This window comes from Equus przewalskii, chromosome 26 (genome assembly GCF_037783145.1).
Source record: "Equus przewalskii isolate Varuska chromosome 26, EquPr2, whole genome shotgun sequence".
Taxonomy (NCBI): Eukaryota; Metazoa; Chordata; class Mammalia; order Perissodactyla; family Equidae; genus Equus; species Equus przewalskii.
Window position 1 is genome coordinate 19606106 of NC_091856.1, and position 25592 is coordinate 19631697.

The 25592-nt window shown below is 42.6% G+C and overlaps 1 protein-coding gene across 6 annotated transcripts in view; it reads right to left on the reverse strand.

Annotated features, from left to right (window-relative positions):
- The window catches only part of TNC (tenascin C), a 91025-nt gene extending 66698 nt beyond the window's left edge, over positions 1-24327 (reverse strand). For all 6 annotated transcript variants that reach the window (XM_070596213.1, XM_070596212.1, XM_070596210.1 and 3 more), the window contains exon 1: positions 23964-24327. The gene's annotated coding sequence lies outside the window, so the exon portion shown is untranslated. The remainder of the gene's footprint in view (positions 1-23963) is intronic.
- Positions 24328-25592: the final 1265 nt, after the last annotated feature.

Below are 25592 nucleotides of genomic sequence, written 5' to 3' on the forward strand. Positions count from 1 at the left end.
AAATACACCTGACCGTTGTTCAAGAATGTAATTGAGAGCTACTTATTTTTTAATCAGTCATTTCACAAATTGGTATTTTCCCATGCCCATGCTGCTTACACTCACATGTTCTAAGTTAGCTATTTATGTCAATTAGATGTGGTATTTACATTGCTTATCCTATAAGAGGCTTTCCAATTTTTTTTCCAAGGAAGGTCTTATCCCAATGATAGAATGCGTCAATATGATCGCAAATGATCACCTCCTTCATGATGACGGGAAAGTCTTTGCAAAACCTGGAGAAGGATTGTAGCAGGGAAAATCGAACTGAGAAGCATTTCTGTAGGGCTGGCCAGGGGTCTGGGGACCTAGGAAGCACAACTGTGGATTTAATCAAGAACTTTCTATCCATACCACATCTTAATTATAGTCATATTTGATATTTTACCAACTATCCATGTGATAGCTACTTACGGCATCTACTCCCTGGTTAGGCAAAAAGGAAAGAAAGAAAGAAACAAAAAACTTCTGAGTATGCTGTCTCATTCAAATTAGTTTCCTAAGTAAGAATTTGTGGATCTGGGATGTAGGCAGGCCCACTGAATGCAAATTATTATGAAGAGGAGAACTTGGCAAGTTCTCAAACCAGCATAGCTCATCTTATTTGTTTACTGGACAAATATTTATTGATGGCATACTCTACTGCAATTGCTTTAACTCTCTTTGCCTTCCACAATCCTTCCTTCCCACCCTCTTCCCCTCAATTCTTAGCTCTCTCTCTCTCTCTCTTTTTTTTTCACGAGAAAGGGCCATGGGCCAAGTTTGAAATGCTTTTGGACTTTTACCCAACACTTTTGTGTGTGTTGCTAAATGACTTAAATTTCCATCTAAAAGGCCAGGAGAGTTGCTGGTTGAGACTCCAAGGCAGTGAGTCTAGGGTAATAATGACCAGAGTATGGGTTGAGTGAGGATTTTTCACTGTGAGTGTAAGAGATGTGCACTGGCACAGCCAAATGCTGCGTTGTTTGGAGGAAGGAAATGGAATTCTTGAGGGCTATGTATTTCCCATTGGCTCATGGTGGTCTGAGGACAGGTGGATGTTTTTGTCCTTTGGGAAAGATCCATTATATCTTTGTGATAAAAAATGCCTAAGCTTTGGAATTAGAGGCACCTGGGTTCAAATGACACTCACTAGCTTGGTCACTTTGGCAAGCCATTTATCCTCTCTCAACCTCGTTTGACCTCAAATGACCTCATTTGTAAAATATGGGTCAAAACCCTTCTGGGGGAAATTATGGATTGAAAATCTGTATGTAAAGCATCCAGCACAGAGTCCGCCTGTAGGAGGCATACATTAAAAAGTAGCTTCTATTTTGTTGCATTCCTAGGAACAAAGCCTAGCATGACCAGGCCAAGAGCCTCCCTCTGCCTAAGCTTGAGTTTGACCTCTTCATGGAATCCAGTCCTAAACTTAGCAGCAACTTGGATCCAGATCCAAGAGGACTTGCAGAAATCACTGATGGGTGAGGAGGTAAACCTTATAAAGATACATTTACCAGAACTGGAACTATGTACACCGGAGAGAAAAAAAGATAGGGAGCAAACAATAACCTTTAAGAACGTAAAATATTCTCAAGCAGACAACTGGCTGCTTAACGTGCCCTTTGAGGATAGATCTAGGGAAAATTACTTTAGATCGCAGTTTGAGATATTTAAGTTAGACATGAAGAATCACGTTCTGACAGCAGGTCTTTTAAAGTTTCAGACTGAATGACTTATTCTATAGTGACTCTTAAAAATGCACAAGTAGATTCTTATCTTTATAGGAAGTGACCAGGCAATGGGAGGTCTGGAAAATATCTTGTAGGAGGAAGGAATGCAGACTTGTGCCTATTTATCCTGTAGTTGAAAAAGCCAAGGTTGAGAGGGACATGACTATCATGTACAAATCCTGGGGAGGCAGGAGCCGGCTTGCTCCTTGTGGCCCCAAAGGACAGAACAAGCACTGATGTGTGTGTCTGTTGGGAGTAAGGGTAGGGTTGGTTACGAGAAGACAAATTTCAGCACAACTGGAGAAATATTTTTCTAGTTGGAATTCTCCAATAGAAAGAGCTTCTTTTAGACTATAGCAGGTTCCAAGGTTCTGGAATGTAAACAGAATAGTGCTGAAGAGTATAGGTTTTAAAGACAAACTGTCTTGGGTTGATTCACAGTTCAACTACTTCCTGTCCTTGAGAAAGGTGTTATCTACTACTGTAAGGCAGAGTCATGTTATTGATAAAATGTGATACGAGTTTCCTCGTAGGATGGTTGTGAAAAGTGCATGGGGTGACGTGCGTCATGGAATGGTATGGTCTTTGGCAGCAGCAAGAGCTCAATAAAGGGAAGCTTTTGTACTGAAAAATAGAGACTTCAATTCATAGTTTTTAGGATTTTCTTTCTCCCAACTCTTAAACCTCTTACTTTGGCATATGCTCGTCTGTTTTTTTAAGCAAGGATAAGAGTTCTGAGTAAGTGGAGACTGTCTCTCTCAAAGATCTCAGGCAAATACGGCCTGGAGATTATCTCTATCCCCATCTCCATCTCCATCTCTATCTCCATATCTATGTCTATAACTATCTATAGCCAGCCCTGGTGGTCTAGTAGTTAAGATTCGGTGCTCTTACTGCTCCGGCCTGGGTTTGTTTCCCAGTCAGAGAACCACGCCACCTGTCCACGGATTGTCATACTGTGACAGCTGCCTGTTGCTGTGATCTTAAAAGCTATGCCACCAGCATTTCAAATACCAGCAGGGTCACCCATGGTGGACAGGTTTCAGTGGATCTTCTAGACTAAGACAGACTAGGAAGAAGGATCTGGCCACCAACTCCTGAAAATTGGCCATGAAAAGCCTATGCATAGCAGTGGAGCATTGTCTCATATAGTGCTGGAAGGTGAGAGGCTGGAGCAAAAAGACCAGGGAGGGCTCTGCTCCACTGTGCACAGGGCCGCTAGGAGTCGGAATTGATTCAACGGCACTAACAACAAACCTATATTTATACTCATATCAATTTATCTATCTATCTATCTATCCATCTATCTATATTTTATGGTAAGATTAAAGGATCTGGTGAATCAATGTTTGCAAAGGAGGAGAGTAGGAAGAGGCACAGCCTTTGTACGGGCTCAATACACAGATTGTTGGGGCCACATATCCAGGACAAAGTGGCTATTTCTAAGCAATGCAGATTGCCCTGCTCTGTACCCAGTCTCAGCACATATGCTGAATGCAGAAAAATACACAGGTGGATCAGACTTTGCTTTCTATCTTTATCAGGAGCCAAAGAAACTGCTATGAATTGTTTTTGTGAGTTTCTTTAGGTACCTCCTTTCCTGTTAACTTCTCAAAACACAATTAATCTGGAGTAAAAAATCTATCATAAAGATTTTCCCATGAGAGAAAAGGTAGAAAACTTAAACTCAAGAAAAAGTATAAAATTTTGAATTCGTTAGTCTAGAGCTGTGCTGTCCAGTATGGCAGCCACTAGCCACCAGTGGTTATTACAATTAAAATGAATTAAAATTAAGTACAATAAAAAATTCCATCCTCGGTTGTACTACCCACATTTCGAGTGCTTAATATTGTCTGTAATATCAGATAGTGTGGATAAAGGACATTTCCATCGTTGCAGAAAGTTCTACTGAGCAGGACTGGTTTAGAGGGCTGCTTGGTGATATTAAGCCCATGGTGCAAATGAGGAAACTGAGGCTCAGAGAGGTCAAAGAGAGTCTCTAAGAAAGTTAGCTATTGTTCAGTCTCCTGTCTAATGAAAATGGGTGAGTACCTCCAATGCAGTTGCCAGGAGACGAGAGAGAGAAGATGATACTTTTCATTAACTCAGCTGAACATAAGCAAATAGGTATGTGCACTGTAATTTCCATACCTTACATGTTCAAACACATCCAGGTACCAATGGAGAATGGTGTTCATGGTTACTATCCTCCTCAAATATGAAGGGATGTCTACCTTGTCCCAGGTCAGCATCCTTTCCCCCCATTCTACCTTTGAGATAGGAAATTTTTTCTTCTTCCTCTCTCTGAATACCTTTGAGTCCCAAGATCTCCATGAGTTTCTTCTCCTCAAATCAAACAAAAGATAGATTTCTCCAGGATCTACTCTGTCCACACCTAACATCTTGACTTACTCTGCCTCACCCTTCTCTTGGGAGCTGGTAGACCTTGTCAAAGTTAACTCATGACTGTCCATTTTTTGTTGACCCTGCACTCTTCTGCTCCGCAGTTTTTGAGGGACTCAGTCCATTTCATTCAGCAGTCTTAAACAATTATGTTGATGAAGCAGCTGAGTGCGGGAGAAAGAGCCTGTTCTTTGGAGAGAAACAGACCTGTGCTAGAATCCAGCTCTTCCACTTAGTAGCTGTTGCCTGTAGCCATTCACTTTTGCCCTCTGAGACTCACTTACCTCATTTCCTACATGGCTATACATGTCTCTATTTCACAGTGTTGTGGGAGGATGGCATGAAGTGAGAAAATATATTAAGCTACTAGCATGGTGCCAGGTACATACTAGGAGCTTAATGTATGGTAGGGGATGGGAGCATCAGGGAAGTATATTATGACTATAATAATGATGTAATAGAAAACAAGAGAAATTGGTCACGTAGGTGGAGGGAAGCTACATTCTTCTGAGGTGCTCGAGAAAGAATCCTCAAAAGAGATGGCATCTGAAATGGACCTGAAGGATAGGTAGGATTCTAAAACGCAGACGGATACAACTGAGGAGGTGGGTAGAATTTGAAGCCTACAGAAGTCTAGAAAGAGGGAAGAGCATGAGAAAAGTCAAGGGAGTTGGAAGACATGGGTGATGAGGAGAATAAAAAAATAAAGCAGCTTCCCTTTGTAGCTGCCTGACTTAGAGAAAGGTGGGTAACATGTATGGAATACTGGAGGTCTAGTTCTACTGAGGTGTAAAGACACGTATGTAGGGGAGTGGAAAGGAGAGAGCACGTGGAGTTGGTCAAATCACAGTGAGGAGAGCCTTGAAGGTCAATGTGCAGAGTAGCTGCTGCCTAGGAAGCAATGTCACGTCTCCCTAAGTCTAGGTGCCTGACTGCTCACAGTATCATGAGTTGAGATAACTAGGCAGAATGCAGGCTTCTGTATTTAGCACTTTGGTCTCCAAATATCTGGCACATTTATGGCACCTGACCCCCCCAAAAAATAAAAAAACAATGATCCTGAAGGCTTATTTTTTTTTTTGGCAGGGGAGGGTGTTAAGATGTTAGGATTTCGTTACTGATGAAAGATAAAAATTAGTTCTCGTTTCAATTTCTTCGGTATTAGACGTTGCCAGAGTAGGATGATTCTCCAGATTTGGGCATTATAGGTTTTTATTCAGAACATTATTCTGAGGTTACACTTCATTTAAGAGGCAGGGAAACCATCACGGTCAGTAGAGGAGTATCATGGCAGCGGCGTCCCAAGGGCTTTTGGTTAATAATTTTATACTTTAAGGTGCCCCTTGTTATCAAATCTTCTTTTTTTCCCCCCCAGTAGAACTGTTTGGTAGCTAACCTTTTGGAAGCGGCATGGAATAAACTAACGTTTATTTTTAGGCACTCGCCACACGACAAAGACCATTGCTAGTTAAAGGAATCAACAATCTTTGGATTTTTTCCTAGGTCACAGCTGGAGAATAAACAACATCACTTTTAGATAAAGATAAAACTTCCAACTGCTTAGAATCATATTTCAGAATTAGTTATTATGACTTCATTTTTAGTCGCTCACAGAATATATTTATCTTGTTTATTAGGCATGTACATGAAATATCCTAGGTTTGGGGGAACGAGGAGGATTCCTACTGTTTAGAAATGCAGATGAATTTCTTTCCACATCATTTTGGCAACACATGAGGCAGCTCACACTAAATTTTTCTTCTTGCTCACAGGCAAGAGAATTTTATTGTGCACAGTCAGTTATGCATGGAGTTGCTTACATGGGCGTTCTTAAAGGTTCTAGAAATTCCTCACCCCTTGTTCTTCCCAACATCCATAAATTCCTTTTCGGAATGTGTCAGGAGGAGAGAGGAGCCAGGAAACAGCCTTAAGTGTGGATTTTTTCCGAGGACATCTGATCCTTACCCTTGAGTGAGTCCAGCACAACCTGTGTCTTAAAAGAATTGAGAAAACTCTGCTGCTAAACCAAAGCTCCTACAGGACCTAGATGTTTAAATTCCAGCACTGAAAAGTGCTTATCCATTTAGGTAGCACGGTGGCTTAATGGGTTCCCAGTTAGGATGCTAGTGGATCCAGCAATCATCTTAGTGTCCTGAGGATTAACTCATTTTTAAAACCATTCATTCTTGCATTCAAGAGAGGCGAGTTGAATGAGCATTAAGACCAGGCCATGGGAGAACCCAAGAGGGAGTGAGGTGTTTCAGAGTCCAGTGATGGATAGTTCTTGCTCTCCATGAGTTCACAGTCTAGTAAAGGAAACAGACACGTAAAGAGATACTGAAAGGGAAGAATGATAAATGCTAAAACCGACAAATCTCCAAGGAGAGGCTGTGTAATGTTTGAGATATCTGCTCTAGAATTAGTCAAATACTATAGATTCTGGTTCTGCCACTTGCTATTAGTTTGAATCATATGGGATTTCCATTTCCATAGGCCAAAGATGGTTGGATAGGGGCAACTTCATATGGTTCCATCGAGTGGCTATGACCTTAGATATGTAACACTGTCTTTCTGCACCTCCACTTTCTTGTTTGTAAAATGACAACAGTGACAACACTATTATATAGTTTTTTCAATTGCAAGTGAGAAAAAATGAGATTAAATGAGATAATGCAGGCGCAACACTTAGGACAGTGCTGAACAGGAGGTAACAGGTAGCAGGTGTGTACTGTTATTATGTGATTTGTGTCTTTTGTTTGAAAGAGACAGTGGAAGGCTAGTCTCTGAAGGATGAGGGATTCATAAGGGAATTTTGGGGAGCTCCCTCTTGCCCTCTGTCACTTTTCCCTTGGAAGTGGGTAATTCTCAGTGTTTCAGTTTGTCAGGAGTCAGGAATTCTCTGAGATCCTTAGGGGGTGAGGAGGCTGTGGCCACACTCCTGGTTTTCCTCCTAGCCTATCTATTCTAATTCAGTAGCAGGAAAAGCAAGTTCACGAGCCTAGGGTGGAGCTCCTTTCTGGGAGACCAGTCCCCTGGCCAAGAGGCAGCGTTGCCACTGGGATGGTTGTCCATGCTGCTCAGCCAGGTCTTTCTCCAGAACAGGCTGCCTGCGGTTTAGTTTTCAAGACACTGCTCCTGACGGGAAATGTTGGCTCAGTATTTCAGCACTTTCCATCGATGCAGACAGACATGGGATTGTAAAATCAAAATCAGACTTGAGCAGGGCTTAGAAGCAACTGTAGGAGATCATGGAGTCCAGGGGTGGCAAATCTGTGGCACCCCCACAGATTTGGTGTACATGGCAGATGTTGCTAATCAATGCCTACACACCTTTGTGGAGCCCCACTTCAGAACTGTTGTGAGTACATCACTCCAGGCAGCCACGTCCAATTAAGTAGAGATATAACATGACATGAAAAAGAATAACTGAACTGATACACACAGAGAAGGTCACCAGCTAATATTAAAACCCAGAGATCCTATTTTTTGGTCAATGAATTTGATTGAGGTTTATCTCTTCCTGAAGGCCACTGGGAGGTCTTCAAAAATAAATGCATATGAAAGGATTCTCGTAATTCTTAGTCTGAGGTCATCATAATAGTCCCCAGAGACAAATATCAGCAATGGGATCTTGGAGAGCATTTGTGTTAAGAGATATCCAGATTTCTTGGTCCTGTGCAGTTTCTTCAGTTTTCCATCCATCCATCCATCCATCCATCCACCCATCCATCAACCCATCCATCTATCCAACTATCCATCTTTTCAGTACATATTTATTAGATACCTACTATGTGCCAAGCCCTGAGTTAAGCATGATGGATACAACAATGAAGAAGCTAAGCATGTTCTCTATAATCATAAAGCTTATAACTTCCTCCTGAATGGTCACAAGACGCAATTGATTTTAAATCCATGTATTGTGGATTCAATATTGGTGATATTCTTAAGTGTCGCTGCGTATTGAGAACATGGTGCACACTCCTAAGTCAATAGCAAGAGTAGAAATGTTAAGATTCTTGCGAGAGCTACTTGCTGTCTACTTACTATGTGCTGCATGTATGCTGGGTGCTGGGGAGACTACCCAGAGTAAGGGTCTAGCCTCTCTTTCCAGAAGTCTCACAAACTAGAAGTGCATACACAGCGAAGTTCAGTAGCAGTGCTGGTCTGAATGAAGGAATAGAGGAAAGAAGTGTTCCTTTGAGCTTGGAAGTTCACAGGGGGCTTCCTGGAGGAGGAAGGCTTAGAATCACTGAACATTAATTGAAAAGGCCTTGAAAGATCAAGAAGAGGTTGAAATGATAAAATAATAATAAAAGTAATAAAGATATCATTGAGTATCATTCACTGAGTGCTTATCTTGTCAAAGCCTGTGCTAAGCATTTTAAAATCTCCAACCGCAAATTCCCACAAATTGATATGAGGTAGTGTCTTTATTCTGGTTTTGCAGATGTGGAAACTGAAGCACAGAATAATTAGAATAGAATAACTATTAAGTAGTGGAGTCAGGATTTGAACACAGGTCCATCTGAGTCCAAAGTGCTCTGAACCACCATTTTATACAGCCCTTTGTGCTGGAGGGCCAGGGAAAGGACCTATGGTTCAAGACCAGACCCAAGTTCTGTCTATATAACGTTCAAACACTTGGCTCAAAAGAGAATACTATCAACACCCTGGAACGAGGGCCCTACAGTGGCAGACATCCTGTGGGTGCTATGGTGATGAAACACACTGACAGACACCTTGCAGATGTCCTATCTTGGTCACTGGGAGAGGATCCAGATGCCTCGAAGGCTCCTCGAAAGCCCTTTTGCCATCTCCCAGTGGACAAATCAATCTGTGCTTCAAGACAAAGCTCAAAAAAAGAAATCTATTATTAGAAATTTTCTCAGGTAACTTTTCCCTCTCCTGAATTCTCTCAGTACTTGATCTGATATTATTTGTATCATATGGCATTCTAAAAATGGTTTTGAGTGGCTTTATGATGTATGTATATCTTCCTCTTTTAGAGCAATCAGCAAATTCTGTCCTGTATTTATCTTAGACTGTAAGCAGTTAGTGTACATATGGTTACTCCTTATGTAGTTAGAACGCATACAGTTAGACTATACATAGACAGTTATGTTCCATGAGGGCAGGGACTATATCTGAGTCATTAATCTCTTTTTCTTTCTTTTTTTGTTGTGAGGAAGATTGGCTCTGAGTTAACATCTGTTGCCAATCTTCCTCTTTTTCCTTTAGGAAGATTGTTGCTGAGCCAACATCTGTGCCAGTCTTCCTCTATATTGTATGTGGGACGCCTCCACAGCAAGGCTTGATTAGTGGTGCTAGGTCCATGCCTGGGATCCAAACCCACAAACCCCAGGCTGCTGAGGTACAGCATGCAAACTTAACCACTACACCATCAGGCCAGCACCTGAGTCATTCATCTCTTAAAACCCAGCACCAAGCACTGTGTCTGGAACACAGTAAATGCACAATATATTTATATTTGAATAAAATAAAATTGAATATATTTCTTGATTTTGAACTTACATACAGCAGGTGCTCATATTTGTGAAATTAATGAATGAACAAGTACTCTTATTTTCCTGATAGACCTAATGTAATTAGTTCTCCTGTGATCTCTCCTAAGGCAAGATGTATGAAGGAATTCATCATCGCTGCACTCCTGGATTTAGTTCACTTTTATTCACTTAGATATTCAGTGAGTACATACTATGTGCCAGACACCACACTGAGCATGGGGTTATAACAGTGGCCAAGATAGACCTTACTTCTTCCCATGAGATTCTAGTTAACACCCCAAAAGTTCTTGAGAGCCCAGCATGTCTGCTTTGACACAAGCTTTCTATATGAGCAAGGTAAACTCGACTGGACCTTTGGCACAGCATGGACTTGATCAGGCCTGGGATATACTCAGTGTCGAACTCTGGTGTTGGGGTGAAAGAAGCATCTTGGGGGCTGGCCCCGTGGCCGAGTGCTTAAGTTCGCGTGCTCTGCTGCAGGTGGCCCGGTGTTTCGTTGGTTCGGATCCTGGGCGCGGACATGGCACTGCTCATGAAGCCACGCTAAGGCGGCGTCCCGCATGCCACAACTAGAAGGACACACAACGAAGAATATACAACTATGTACTGGGGGGCTTTGGGGAGAAAAAGGAAAAAATAAAATCTTTAAAAAAAAAAAACGAAGCATCTTGGGTTATTAGTCAGTGACACTTGCAATTTCATTGCCATATTTATTGTTTGTTAAATTTAGGTCACTCTCTCTTTTTGTATTTTGATTTTTATCACTTATTTTTAAGCTTCTGAAGATTTGAGGCTCTCATGGGGCCACGTAGTAAAACATGCAATAGATTGAAGAGCTAGAAGATGAGCTCTGAGTCACACAACCACTTCTTGTGTGACCTTAGGCAACTCACATCCACTCTCTTGTAAAATAAACAAGTGCGTGTGGCTCCAATTCTAGAGTGTCTTTGGTTCTGGTGATACATGGCCCATTGCTAATTTGGCAATATTTCTACCAAACTTAATTTTGGATTTCATTTTAGACCCAAGTCAAATGGTCAATATTAAGTACAAACTCCCTAAATACTCAGTGTTTCTTTCTTTAGTTGTTTGGCTTAAGCATTCGTGATGCTTCATGGCTTCCTCTCCCCCATCCCCCGAACAGACATTTCATTACCAACCAAATTAAGCCCACAAATCTTAATCCATAAAATATTTCCATCCAGACACAATAATGAGATTCATATTTGTGGTTTAGTATACCTAAGAAAAGCTCAGATGAAGTATGACTAGATCCATTGATACACTCAGACCACAAACTTCCCTGGCGTGGTCTGGTTTCAATTTTTGAAATAAAAACTCTGCATAACGCTTGCTTTCTCTCTTCTATGTCTTGCCCAGACTGCAAGGAAAATAAAAAGTGGGTCTGACCAAGTGGCAACAGTATAGATTTCTATAAGGTTCTGGAAAATTGTTTCAAAAATAGATTTGAATTCATTTCCCAACGGAACCATGACCTTCTCTGTTTTGGCCTTTGTCCAGAATTTTAAGCAATCTCGTTGACTCTTTCACAAATATTGGAAAGTGGGTTCTTGAGCCCAGGTTAAAAGAATGAAAGAGATTTATCTAAGAAGGACAGGTTATAGATGGACTTATAACTCAACCCTAAATAAGAGATTTTCTGAAAAGGGCTCTGTGACATGGTGGCCTTTGTGAAACTGTCGGCCACCCAATGCCAGAGATGTAGCCTTGAAAACTCTTAAGGAGCCACTCTGATGGGAGAGAAGAGAACACAGCCTTTAGAATCAGGTAGACCTGACATCAAATTCCGCTTACCCGCTGGGGAGCCTTGGACAAAGTCCTATAACTATTTTGAACCGTGGCTTCTTTAGCTGTTGAACGGAGATCTTTCCAGGGTTGTTGGAGACAGTGAATGGGGCAATGGAGTTATAAATGCCTGTGATATTAATCATAAACGCTACCAACAAATGTCAGTATCTATTCTCCTTTTCTTTCCTCTTTCTTCTCATCCTCCCCTGTTAGGGAGCTCCATGACATTGAACACGTTTCAAAAAAAAAGACAATAATTTTGTAGAGGTCTTTCAAGGTTTGGTTAAGAGGTTGAATTGGTTTGGGAAGGCAGTTAAGTTTCAGTTTATGTGTCAACTTCAATTAGCTGATGGGGCTGCCTGGAGCCGCTTTGAGAAAGATTCTGTGGCCATGTTTGGACTCAAGGGGAAAGGTGCTGTGATGGATTAGCAATGTCTACCATGGGTACAGAAGTAGGGGAGTGTTGCTATGTGTGCCAAATATTTGGCATAGCAAGACTGGATAGCTTTGGCAATTTTTCCAGCCTAATCTGCTGATATTCAAATGAATGGAATGCTGCTTGACTGAGGCTTGTGTCAGAAGGAACCAGATGGAATCACTGACGATCATAAAAGCCTGTTAGAATCAAGTTCAATAAAGTTTGATCCATTTTGATAGAAGTTGACTCCCGAAATGAAAATATGCCTCTAAGACTGGAAGAAGGAAACTGGTCTTCCAGGGAACACTAAGACTACTCCAGTAAGTAGTTTGTGTGATCCCAGGCAAGGCAAACATACTTTCATTGTCTACTTTCTCTTTCTCAATATGGGGCCATTTAAATGCTACGATAATAACTAACACTGATTGAATACATGTGTGCCAGGAACTGCTTTGTGTGTCTTATATGGATTATCTTATTATATCCTCTCCAAGATCCCTGAAATAGTTGCCTTTAGTTTTGTCAGTTTACAGATGAGAAAACAGATGAGATGCTCACACAGCTCGAGGCCTTGCAACTAGAAAGGGGGAGAGGAATTTAATTGAAGTAATCTGACTCATGTGTCAGAGATCTCATTCCTTACCATCAGCATTGCTGCTATCCTTTAATGATGTCAAAGGGTGGCTTTTGCATGACTAAGTTAAAAGAACTGACTTCAAAAGGAAGCAGTGGTCGGAGTCCAGAATAACTATCGCCAATGAAGGACCTTTACGACTTACAGAGAGAAAAGGAGAAGCTGCACATGAGTCTGAAGCATAGAGATGTTTCTAAACTTGACTTGGGTTTAATTTGGCTGTGTAACTTTCAGTGGCATTTTCTAATGTGTAATCCACAACATGTTGACAGGTATTAATGCATGGGAGAAAGAATTCCTAATTAAACATGTTCAGAAAATGCTATTTTAAACCAAGCAAATGACACAACTTTCTTTACTTCAGGATTTCCCAGGGTCTTTAATGTGCTCATGTTCATTAGAAATCTCCAAGAAGGCGAGAGTTTATAGAGTGTTTCCCAAGCTTACTTGATTATTTTGTGTGTGAATTATGTCACAGGGTTGGGTTTGATGGCACACAATGGCAGAAGTGCAGATTTGGAACAAATCCTGACCCTTTCTCTTTTCATCTCCCTCATATGAGGTGGGAGTAATGATATACCTATGACCTGTCTATGACAAGCATGATGCTCCAGGATGAAGGCTCTCTAGCAATTTAAACTAAAAGTGATGCAACTAGTTTGACATTTATCCTGTACCTGGCACTTTACAGATGCCATTTAATTGTGACACCAACCTTATAAGTTTGAAAGCATTGTTCGTATTTTACTGTTAAGAGAACTGAAGGCTTGAGAATTTAAATAAATTGCCCAGAGGGTAATTATTGGACTCAGAATTAAAAACACAATCTTGTAATTCCAAACTCTATGCTTTTTCTGCTGTACCAAATTATCTTTTGAGGCAAGGTTTATTGCTTAGTTTAAACAATATTTATTCAATAAATATCAGAGGGGAATCCAACATCATTGATGTAAGTAGAGTTGTTGGATTCCTAAAATGGGACCTCTTGGAAGGATGGTGTTGGGGAATTGGGGGTGTATACGATGATTGAATTTACAGTTTTGAACTTGAGGGAAGGCACAAAGCCAAATGCACTACAATATTCATGTCTCGGGCAAGTCTTTAAAGCCCCTAGAAATAGCTTACTCTCCTTGAGTCTGGCCTGGAGAGAAAGTGAGTAAGTGAGAGGGAGATAAAGTGAGAAGTAGCAGACAGGGGAGCTTAAGAATCTCTCCTTTCTGGAAAATTGGGCCTCATGATATGTACTGACTTAAAAAAAAATACGCCTTCCAAGAAATTAATCAAGTCATGATAGCATTTCAGAAGGTCTTGAAATGACAACTTTTATTTTTGAAAGAATGGAGTTAAATGAACAAAAGAACAAAGAAAGAAAAGGGGGAAAATCCCTTCTAGACAGGATCATTAAATTCAGCATGTGGCAGGAAAGTCAAGAAATTAGCCCAAGAGAGATGAAAGTCAGAGGTAGCCAGGGACAAATCAAGATGGGTCATACAAATGAATAGCTCTTCTACCATTCTTCTAAGCTTCCTACAGCTAGACAGTTTGGCATTATGTTTTTAGAGAGACTTACTGGATGAACTTTTATTTCTGATTCAATCTCTTTATATGTATAAGTATAATAATATTCACCTTGCTAGGCTGTGGTGATGAGAAATTATGTATATAACTTTAGCACACTGACTGGCAGGAGTCAGTACATTTTTTCTTAAGTGACCAGATAGTATATATTTTATGCTTTGCAGCCAGACCGTCTCTGTCACAACTCCTCGATTCCACTATTGTAGAGAAAGTAGCCACAGATATGACATAAATGAATGAGCGTGGCTATGTTGCAATAAAACTTTATTTACAAAAATAGGCAGCCACGTGGGACTTTGCTGACCCTGCTGGAATATAGCAGTTAGTCAATAAATGACAACTACTATTATAAAATCACATACAGATTGAACTGGACAGGAAGGAAACCAACGTCCTGTTGAGAACCTACCACATTCCTGATTTATGCCAAGCTTTATGCTAGATGCTTTTTTTATACATGCTATCATTTATCTTATCATTTGTCATGACACCCTGGTGAGCCTATTTGGAAATTAAATTCAGACTCAGGGAGTTTCAGCGGCTGCATTAAAAGGGAAAGCCAGCTTTTAGACCTAACATGTGACTCTAAAATATGTGTTCTCAGCTACTACTCTGGGGTGACTCATGAGGCAACTTCCTGCAGTTCATATTAGGTGAAAACTTCAATTAGCACTGCTTGATAAAGAGGGAGATCAGAGCTTAAGCAGAAAGCTTCACCTTCCACTTCCTAGATCTTCCACAGCAATCTGGTGGCTAGCCACGTGTAAGCACTGAAATATTTGACCTCTGTCTTTCTCTCAGAGTCTCTGGCTGGCCCTCAAGTTTTGCACACTTCCCCTCTGGAGCGTGCTTAAGCCAAGGTGCATTGTTTGCAAACGCTTATTAGCTTCTGGGCAGATGCTGGCGAGTTTCCTTTGGCCTGCGATGGGGTTCCAGAGTCTGTTGAAGCTTGGCTGTGCTCGTGGATCATTTTAGCCAAAAAGAGTGGCTAATTAGGGTGATGCTCCACTCGTCTCTACCTCTAGAGCTAGGTTTTCCTACTCTGGGCATGCCTTTTTTAGCCCAAGTGGCTCGTTTACCTTTTTACCCCAGGTCTAGATGAGTGAGAACAAATTTACAGTGCTTTTAACATCCACAAAGCTTTGTGCTCCAGTGAAGAATTTACCAGACGATAATCTAAGATGTTTTTAGGTAGATGCCCTGTGGAAAAGGGTATTTTGTAGTCAAACAAGTTTGGGGATACAGGGTTAAACAAATCTGAATAGATTAACTGCTGCAGGATTTTTCCAATCACGTACTCTTCTACCCAAAATCTCCCATTGGCTCCTTGTCACACTCAGCATAAAATCCTAAGTCCTAGCCACTGTCTACAGGCTCATTTCCTCATTTCTTTCAGATCTCTGCTCAAATATCATCTCCACATCCCACCCTATCTAAAGCAGCACCACCAGTCATTGTCTGTTGCCTCATCGTGTTTAGTATTTCCTCTTAGCAAGTATCTACCTAAAATTGTACTATAAGCTTTGATTCCTTTTTATTGCCTACTTTCTTCCACCATAATGTACGCTCCATGAATAAAAGGACCTTGCATGTCTTGCTTTCTCCTGTATCTCCAGCCCTTAGAACCTCGTATTGAATGAACATGTGGGCCATGAATTTCTAAGAATGGGACATATTCTCAAGTGTTCCCCAAACTCATTTGGCCACAGAACACATTTTTAGATGCATCTTATGAGAATGCTATTCCACAGGACACACTTTTGGCAGCTACTTCTCTGGTGGAGTCTTATTACTAAGAACTATTTCAACAATAGGTAACAACAACAACGACAATAGAACATTGATATTGAGTGCCAATTTCTGTGCTAATCAATGCACTTTAACTATGTCATTTAACCATCAAAATAACCTTATGAAGTAGAGACAACTTTGCCATTAATACAGATGAGGAAAATGAGGCTTAGAGAAGTTAAATAACTTGGCCAAAATCACATAGCAAGCACTTGAACCCAGAACTTTCTGATACTGAAGCCACACTCTTAACCACTTTCCAATTCTTCCCCTGGGCTGTGAATTTCTCCATGTTTTAAGACAGAGAGCTCTTTGTCTCCATCCTTTCCTTGAGTCCTTTCTATCCTCCCACTAGTTATAGACTGATCCTAGTTATAACTTCCAGATTTTCTGCTATCTCTTGTGACTCAGCCTTAAATCCCCAGACAGGCCTCCTCTGTCCTTGGTACTGGTTTTTCAAAATCTGAGGCAGTGCATGCTTTGACCCTGGGGGCCACCTCCGAAAGCAAGGACATTCCTTGAGGTCTGTGTCCTGAGACCGTTTCCTGTCCCAGGGCTGGACTGGCTTCTTCCTGTCATGTGTTATGATATCACTCTGAAAAGTTGAGAGCCTAGAGGGCAAAGCATGAAAACAACTTCAAATTCTGGGCTTTCTGAATAATCTCTGGTGAGAAAGTAAAAGTCCAAATCTGGGACACAGCATGGATTACTGTCTGTTGTTGAAGGTTAATTTTATTCCAGTTGTGTTCGATTACATGTAAGCCAGATACAAATACTCCTTTCAAGAACTTCATGGGCAGGAGGAGTTGACCTCTGAGCAGACAGGCAATTCCAGGATGATAGAGGAATGACAGAAAAAAACCATGAGGCGAAATGGAATGACAGTAAAGGGACATCTCATCTACCTGGAGGAGATGGTTCCTGAACTGAATTTTGAAAGGAGAATGAGTAAGTGAAAAACATAGGGAAGGACATTCGAGGAAAGAGGGAATGGCATTTGCCAGGGCATTAAAAACATGAAATGGTTGATGTGAAGAGCATGAATTAGAACTGAAGTACAAGGTCTGTTTGGAGACCAGGAGCCAGATCATGGAAAAAATTGAATGCCAGGCTGGGGATTTGAATTGCTTCTGTGGCCAGAAGAGCACCATTTGGAAATCTTTAGGGCTTGAAATGTTGTGCAAGCCAGGGTTGGGGAATAGATTGAAAGGGAAGGTTGGTGGGATGGGAGCCAATGGGGAAAGAAACTGTTGTAGTGGTCCATCTGTGAGATGCCATGGCCTGAACTAGGATGATGATGGTGAAGCTGGGAAGGCAGTGAACTGATTTACTTGTCAAGACAGTAGAGTCCACAAAATTTGGTATATGGTTAGGTAGTAAGGAGAGAGGTAGAAAAAGTGAAGGAATTAATCCTAGATTTTAGTCTTCATTATATCTGCTGATAGAGAAATAAGTTGGGGATGGGGACAATGGATGAGTTTCAGTTTTGGTCACTCTGAATTTCTTGCCTTTGAATGAAATACATTTGAAGTCATTGCCTTGAAATATTTTGCCCTGGGAAGATATTTGAGAGGAATCATGGCACCCCAATGAACTATGAAATGTAATTCAAAACACTTGGCTCCACCTTGTAAATTAATAGGAAGCTTAAATAAGACTCAGTCCACCCTAGTGACTACTATAATTATTGTTTGTTCATCAATAGAAATGCAGATGGGTTGGGTGAACTTGTTGTTGATAAGTGGTCAGAAATCAGTGACACTGGAGTGTTGGAGGCAGTGGCAGGCAAAGTCTAAGACAGGCCTCAATGATGCTGCTTCATGCTATTCACGTCCTTGTGTAGTTCTCTCTCCTTGAGTGTGAGATGGCCTGGTGGCTTGCTTCTAATCAATAGAATATGGCTAAGGTGATAGGGCGTCACTTCCACAATTAGGCTACACGAGATTGTGATGTCTGTCTTGCTTGCCAGCTCTTTCTCTCATTGGCTTTGACGAAGCAAATGGCTATGTTGGAGAGACTCAAGTCACAAGGAATAGATGGTGTCCTTGAGCCAACAGCAAGCAAGGAACTGAATCCAGCCAACAACCACATAAGTGAGCTTGGAAGCTAATCATTCCCCAGTTGAGTCTTCAGATGAGACCCCAATCCTGGCCAATCCTCATGAGAGACCGTAGGTAGAACATCCAGCTAAACCGTGTTTGGGTTCCTGACTTACAGAAACTGTAGGATAATAAATGTGGGTTGTTTTAAGCCACCAAGTTTTGTGGTAATTTGTTAGGCAGCAATAGATAACTAATACAGAAGACTCCTTGGCTCAGTCTATGTGAGTGAAGGCTGCCCAGAGAATAAGACTGTTAATTTTTTCTTTTTAAAAAATGCATTGACTCTGACGCCAGGAACCCTGGCTTCCAAGAGCAAGAGTCAGAAGACCTAGGATTCAGTCCTGACCCTGTTGCCAACTGGCATGAGATCTTAGGAAGACTTTTCCCGTCTCTGTGTCTCAGTTTCACCATTTTTCAAATGAGGAGAGTTAAACCAGACCAGCAATGTAGAAAAATTTTTGCCACAGAACTCTTTCATCAAATGGCATTTTATGAGGAGGCTCAATGTAGAAAACAGATAAAAGTGGAGGGGTTTGGTTGACATAAGGTTGAGAGGAGCCCGTGCTTGGCTTCCCCATCTCTCCATGGCAAAGCCCAGATCACCTCAGAGGAACCTTTTAAATCCGGTCTCCAAACCCCTGGCTTAGTGCTTACCCAGGAGCCCCTTTAGTTTCAACAACCTATGGGTAGGGAGATTTTATTTTTAACAATCTATCTATAAGTTAGAGCACTTTTCTGTGACATCTCTGCCTTGAATTACCTGTGTGGCCATCCCAGGACCCAGGACATAAGTACCTCAGAGAGCGGGCTGCTTCCCTTGGGGCAACTCCTACGTGAGCACATGAGCTGGTTTCACTTCCTGAGCTTCCCAGCAGGTGGGTGCCCTCTGCTGCATCAAAGCTTCTGAAGTATTTTCCTCTCCCAGGCTGTCTCTTCCCTAGCTGGAAAGTCATGGCTTCCTTGTCTGGATGTACTCACACGCTTTGTTATTATTATTATCATCATCAATATTGTTGTTTTTATTTTGTTACTTGGTGCCTCCCTGGCTGTAATGTTCCTAAGGGTCTCTGGCTGGCAGAGAGACTGGTGTTGCTGTGGGCTCTCTTGTTCTGGCTGTGACGTGTTGCTTTTGCAGTGAGGTGACATGTGTTCATGTCGCACTGCATGCCTAGAAAAGTTTCCCAGTGCAATGCTATTAGCCAGAGCTACCTTATGATGCAGCTGTAGGCTAGAGTCGTGAATAAAAATACACTGACTTGCACTCAATATTCAGTCTCTGCCATCTTATTTGTCTACCTACCAAGAATGGTTTTACCCCTTAAGACATCCTTGGGTCATTAAATTTGAGCCCTCCTATTTCCACCAAATTATTCCCTTGTCTAAAGTCCACCATTGACAATTCTCTGTATTAAGCATTGCCCTCTCTACCCTTTAAAAATGTAAATATTCCTCTAGCAAGTAGCCTGCTGTCTCTAACTTCTTCTGTTATCTGAAAAATGGGAATAATACTTGGCATGAAATTTTTTTCTTCATTTCCACTTGCGAATAGACTAAAAATACACAAGGAAGGAATTTTCCATTCACAATCTGCTTTCAGCGTAGGCATTTTGCTTTTACTCCATGATGGAGAGTCCAAGGGAGCAATGATAGTATTGAACTAGATTGTTGCTAAACTTAAATAGAGGCCAGGAATATGAGACAAGGAGGAAGGAAAGAGAAAAAGGATTTCTAAGCATAAGGACATAACTGAAAAAACAGTCTGGTCACTGGGGTTAGAATCAGGTAGGCATGTAGAGTTTTCTCCTCTGCCAAGACTGCACAGGTGTGTATGGCCCCTTTCTGGTACGTAAGGCCACCACTGTCTTTGGTCTTGGGTGGAATTATTGCCTGGAGTTTGTAGGAGGTTAAGAGGGTTTCCCTCCTTGAAAGGAAGCCTTCATCTAATGTTTCCCACATGTTGAAGGTGTTCAAACTGGCCTGGGATTAGATTCAAGGGGATTCCCTGTGATCTTTTCAAAGTGAGAGGTGATTGAGTTATAAACTCTCATCTCTAAGGCTTCCGGGGAATTTGTGACTCAGAGCCTACAAGCATTTCCTCATTGTCATGGGATTCACTGCTCTGAGGCTGGGCACACCAATTTGGCTTTGTCTCCCCATCAGACCTTTTAAAATCAGGTGCTCAGTTCACCTGGTTCTCAGAGAGGGTGCAGGTCCAGGTCCAGCCCTGCCTTCCCAATCAGAGCTCCCACCTGGAGAGCACAGTGAAGTGTGTGCCTACTTTTCTGGGATGGAAATCAGCAGTAATGACCCGACTGTTACCTCTAGTGTCATTCGTCTCTCTCTGGGGCTGAAATTTGAACTTTTCTGTTTCCAGGCAGAGAATTGCACCACCATGAGCTGACCTTTTCTGAGCATCATGAGAAACGATATACACAGGGCTTTTCTGTAAAATTGATAGACACGAATGCCAGTCGGGGACTTCTCTACCACCTCAGCTAATCACTGAAAGTCACCGTTCAAAGTTCTCTATGAGGTCAGCCCAGCCTGACTTCAGGAGGCAATGAAGCAGAGTGGAAAGAATAATAGGGTTTAGTCAGAAAGTTTGGGTTCAAATCCAACTCTGCTCCTCGCTTGTGGAAAGCCCTCAGATGAGTCACCCAACTTCTTTGGGCTTTGATTTCGCTGTCCATAAAATGAAGCTAGTCATTCATAACTTGCAGTGGTAGAGTCAGAATTAGATGAGAAACCACAGGCAAACCCTCCTATCATATATGTGATATGTAGTTAGCCTCAACATTAACGACTTTGAGTGTTTTCTCATCACAAAGGGACTATATATCTAGAGTCAAGTAAATGTTTGTTACCTGCTTTCTACTCTTCCAGCTACTCTCATAGGAAAACACATCTAGCTTCAGTATGGAGGGACTTGTGCTTAGGTCAGCTGGATGTGTTTTCCTATGAGAAAATATGGCTGGATGTCTATAGAAATCCAGGGGGAGGAGAAAATAGGTGTTCTTAGTTCATTGTGAGCATTAGAAAGGGTAGGATTAAGGGGGATATGTTTTTCATTCTGTCAGCTTGAATTCCCTTTCCAAATTCCATTCTGGTTATATGATCAGGCTACCGCTGTATTTATGGGTGGCCACAGTCTGGCTGGAAGGGCAGATTTAGCCCAGAAAGAAGTGTTTTCTTTCTAAAGGCAGTGCAAGAAGCAGCAGCATTCAGAAGAAACGTGGCAGAATGTGCCTCTTACTTGGGGATCATGGGGACCCGTGTCTGACAACAGGTTTCATCCGAATTCTCGAACTCTGGAACAGTTACTCATTCTCTCCGCTCTTTGAGCCATCTCTTTGTCCAATAGGTACCACTCTTAGAGACATGTTGTGGCTATTTAGTTTGATGATGTACACAAAGGGCCTATAGATTAGAGAGTAGGCTCTCCGTATGTTTTGGTTATTGTTATCATTAAAATTAATTAATCATCCTTTGTTGAGCATTTTAAGCTTCCCACATATATTCCTGTCTACTGCACTACTTGAGGAGCTGCTCTAACTCCTACTACAGATGGAGACTCAGAGGGTCAAAAATCCTTGTTGAAGTGCAAAATTGCAGCCTGGAAAACACAACACCCGGCTTCGTGATTCTTCACTGTGTTTGGTGTCATTCAGGATTCTGTGGAAATGTCCCAGAGGCTGAGAGCAATGGGGTGAGTTTTGGACCCTCCATCCCCTCTTCACTCAACACAGCTCCAAATTTACCTGTTGTTTATTGGGGTTTTGCCTTCAATTTCAGTTAATGAATATTTCCACTGCTAAAAATAAGTTTGAGAACCATGGTCTTAGAACATTCATCTTGGCCAAGTCCTTGTAAATTGATAAACAGGAATACCAAGAAAAGCCTCTATTTAGTGAGTCGTTACTATGTGCTAGGTACTATGCCAAGAGTTTGCCATATATGATCTCATTCGAATATCACAAGAGCCCTGTGAGACAAAGATGGTCATCCTCTTTCTATGGACCACAAAGCCGAGGGCTGGAAGGTAAGCAACCTTTGGGCTGGGGACGGAGCAGTTAGTGGAAGATAAGATAGGGAAGATAGATTTTTCAAACAAAGCATAGAAAAAAAAACTTTAGGCAGTACAACCTGGTAACACCCCTTTCAATCCTTATCCAATTCACACTGTTCCAGCAAACCAGAGAATATTCTTCTTGTGCACCGCCACCCCCCCAAATGTTGTCACCTCCCTGAAACGCACAGAGTCAAAGTGCACTCATTCACTTCTACCACAAAGGGCTTGATGCACAGGATGCCAGCAAACTTTCCACATGTTTCTTTAGCACTGAACAAACCTTTCCCCAGTCCTGAGTTGGCCTTGCCATATCACAGGACTGGGCAGGAAGCTGGCTGGGGTGGGCAGCAGGTTTTTATTTCTAAAGCGCATATGGGAAAGCTCCATAAAAAAGGGAAAAAAGGTCCACCAAAACATGAAAAAGAGGCATTCATTCTTCAAGGGGTGGGGGGGGGGGTGTCCCCGTCCCACTCTCCCTCTAGACGGAAAGCATTTGCAGAGTCCCCGGCAGCATGGTGCTTTATGGCCGTCTGCAAATACCCAAACTCAAAACCTTGTGCATTCTGGAATCAGAGCCCGACATTTATATCCAGCCCCAGGCTGCTCGCTTTTCTCCAAACTTGTGCCAACACAACCTCCTGATTGTAAAATACAGCTAAGTCTCTGACCTGCCAGCCTAGTGAGACACCCTCAGACAAGGTGAGATAAAAAGAAGAGGAGGGGGGCAGAGGGGTGGGGAACCCACAAGAAACAATCCAAGATTGGCTAAATGCCTCTTTTAACTTCCAAAGTGATGGCAGTTTTTGGCAATGACATTGATTATCCAAAATTTCAATTACTAAGCACTCACTCTACTCAACTCTTTAGACCTCATTTTCTCCTCATCATGACAATATAAGTCATTGTCCCCAATTTAGAGAAGTGGAAACTGAGGCTCGAAGATGTTACATCTTTGGTGGTGGTGGAGGGGATACCAAAGAGACCCCCGGCTTCAAAACCTGAGCTCTTAATCTCCTTACAATACTAATGGGACGGGGAACCCCTGTGCCCTTTCCACAGACTGCCAAGTAGAGCTTCCCGTCCCTGGGGGAAACTGTTTCTCAGGGTTTTCTGCGATGAGAGGTGAGGAGGGAGAGGCGATTCTAGAAAGATATGGGATACTGCTGCCTCTCAGCACTCCAAACATGCACATGTCCCCAGACCAAGGGTCAGTGAATCAAGAGGCATTCACGGGGAGTCCCCTTGCCCTTCAGAACGGAAGCTGGTGCCCACCACCTCCATCTTGTAGTCTCTAGTTTGTTCATCTGGCCTTAGGAGTCACCTTCTCGCTTCTGTGCCCCAGCCCGTGGCCGTTTCCACATCTGACCACAGAGGGAATGCTGTGGAAGGAGGGGGTGGATACAAAACTCTTTGTAAACTGTAAGGTAAGGGCTGTTTAGACATAAAATTTTATTGTTCTCTCTACAATCCACTATCAGTCTCCCCCTAACCCATCCCAGAGTCCGGCCACGAATAAACTCCACTCTGAAACTCTCCTTCCCTAATCCTCCAAGGAAAATATTCACAGGTGAATCAGCCAGGCAAGGAGTTAAGAGAAAATCCTTGCTATTCCTCTGAAGAGCGGCAGAGATAAAAACTTTACAAAAAGTTCTTTCCGTGTATGCCTACTCATTGAACTAAAACAAACAGACAAAAATGTACAAGACTGGAAGAGGGGAGAGTAGGAAACAGCAAGGTGCATCTGATCATAACAAATACCCCACTTTGCCAGCGGCGAAGATAAAGCAAAGGTTTTATCATTATGAAACCACAACCCATTTGGTAACAGGAATGCAAACGGTATATTATAACGATCTTTGGTGATGGCGGTGAAACGGACTTACCTTTCCGGAACTGGGAAACACCTAGATCCTTGAGCGAACCAGCTCCATGGAATAAGCACCTGGATGTGAGCAGCCGCGGGGCTCCCACGTGCGCTGCCCCCCAGTGTCACCCCGCGCCCGCGCCGTCTTTGTGCGGAGGAGAGGCGGGTGTGTGTCTGCGCGCGGGAGAGCGTGTGACAGTAGGCAGGCTGTGGCCAGTGCAGCCAGCTTTGGCTGGCTTATATAGCGAGCTCCTTCCTCTGTAATGGGACGCCTCGCCTCCAGACATCCTTTCCCACTTTTTCAGTTGGTGAGTTAAAGGAACAGCCCTCCCAGTGGAACAGGCTTAGCTCATGAAAGACGCACTCACTCCCTGCTCCCTGCCAAGAAAGGAGCCCATTTGCATACAATTTATGGCGAAAGGAGGAATCCCCGCTTCCCTCCTCTCCTGCTCCCGACACAGAGCAGCTGTTAGTGAAGTGTGATTTTTGCTTCGCTCCCCAAACGGATTTTCTAATTGTGAGACAGAAGCCCAGGGAGCAAGAGGGAGCAGGATGAACGATTCTGATTCTGGCTCTGCTACGCCGGCAGGCAGGCTGGAAATGCCACCAGGGCTCGCCTGTGCTCTGGGCAGCTGCTGCTCAGTGGCACCTTGGAGAAAGCAAAGAGGCTGAGCTGAGTTCCTGGAAAGAGGAGATAAAGCCCTTCAAAAGCCTGGGGCGTTTTGAGTTTCCCAGGGCCAGCAGAGAGATAACCCGGGATTAGTTCTCAGCAGGTGGGCACTGTGCCTGGAGCACAGATCAGTCCGGCCTCTCTTCTGTGGGAGCCAGCCATGCCCAGCTGCCCGGAGGCGGCATTATCCCAGCTCCAGTGCCCTGTAGGGGAGCAGCTTTTTGACATTGTTCATGCCCAGCGCATGGTCCCGTCTTTGAAGCTGCATCTCCTGGGAAAAGGTCTCTGAGGTCTCTTCTCAGTGCTGGACGGTGTCCATCACAAGAGAAAAAAAGGTAACAACTTAATCTTTGAGACATAAGCTGTGTCTTAGCTCTCCAGCCTGCTGTGGATACTTGCCAAGCTCTGAGTCATCCATTTGTTTGGTGGTTAGCATGCAATGAGTACCCACAGGCACACACAGGCATTTGAGGGAGTGGGGAGGAGCCCGGGGCACGCACCCACGCTTGAGCTTGTCACAGCGTACAGTTTCGTGATAGTGGACAGAAATGAGTCTCATGCAATCTGTAGCTACGGTTGGACCTTCCTTTGTCAAGTCTATATGAGGAGCTGTACACGGTACTTTATGGACACTATTTCATTACATCCTTGCAACCACCGTGTGCGATGGCATGAGTGTTGCCCTCTTTTTACAGATGAAGAGACTGAGGGTCAGAGAAGCATTGTAGCTTCACTAAGGGAATACACCTGGGAAGCTTTTAGGTTACTACACTGGGCTCCATAATTCTTCTTATTACACATTACTGCCCACGACCATTGTAAGATGATATTTAAACCATGTTTTATGCCCTATTAGATTATAACGCCACTTATATAAAAACCATTGCCATATTTGAATATGGAAGATATATTCCTTTTTCCATAGAGCTAATTCTGAGATCCTTGATTTTTTTAAATAAACTACCAATAATGGAGGTT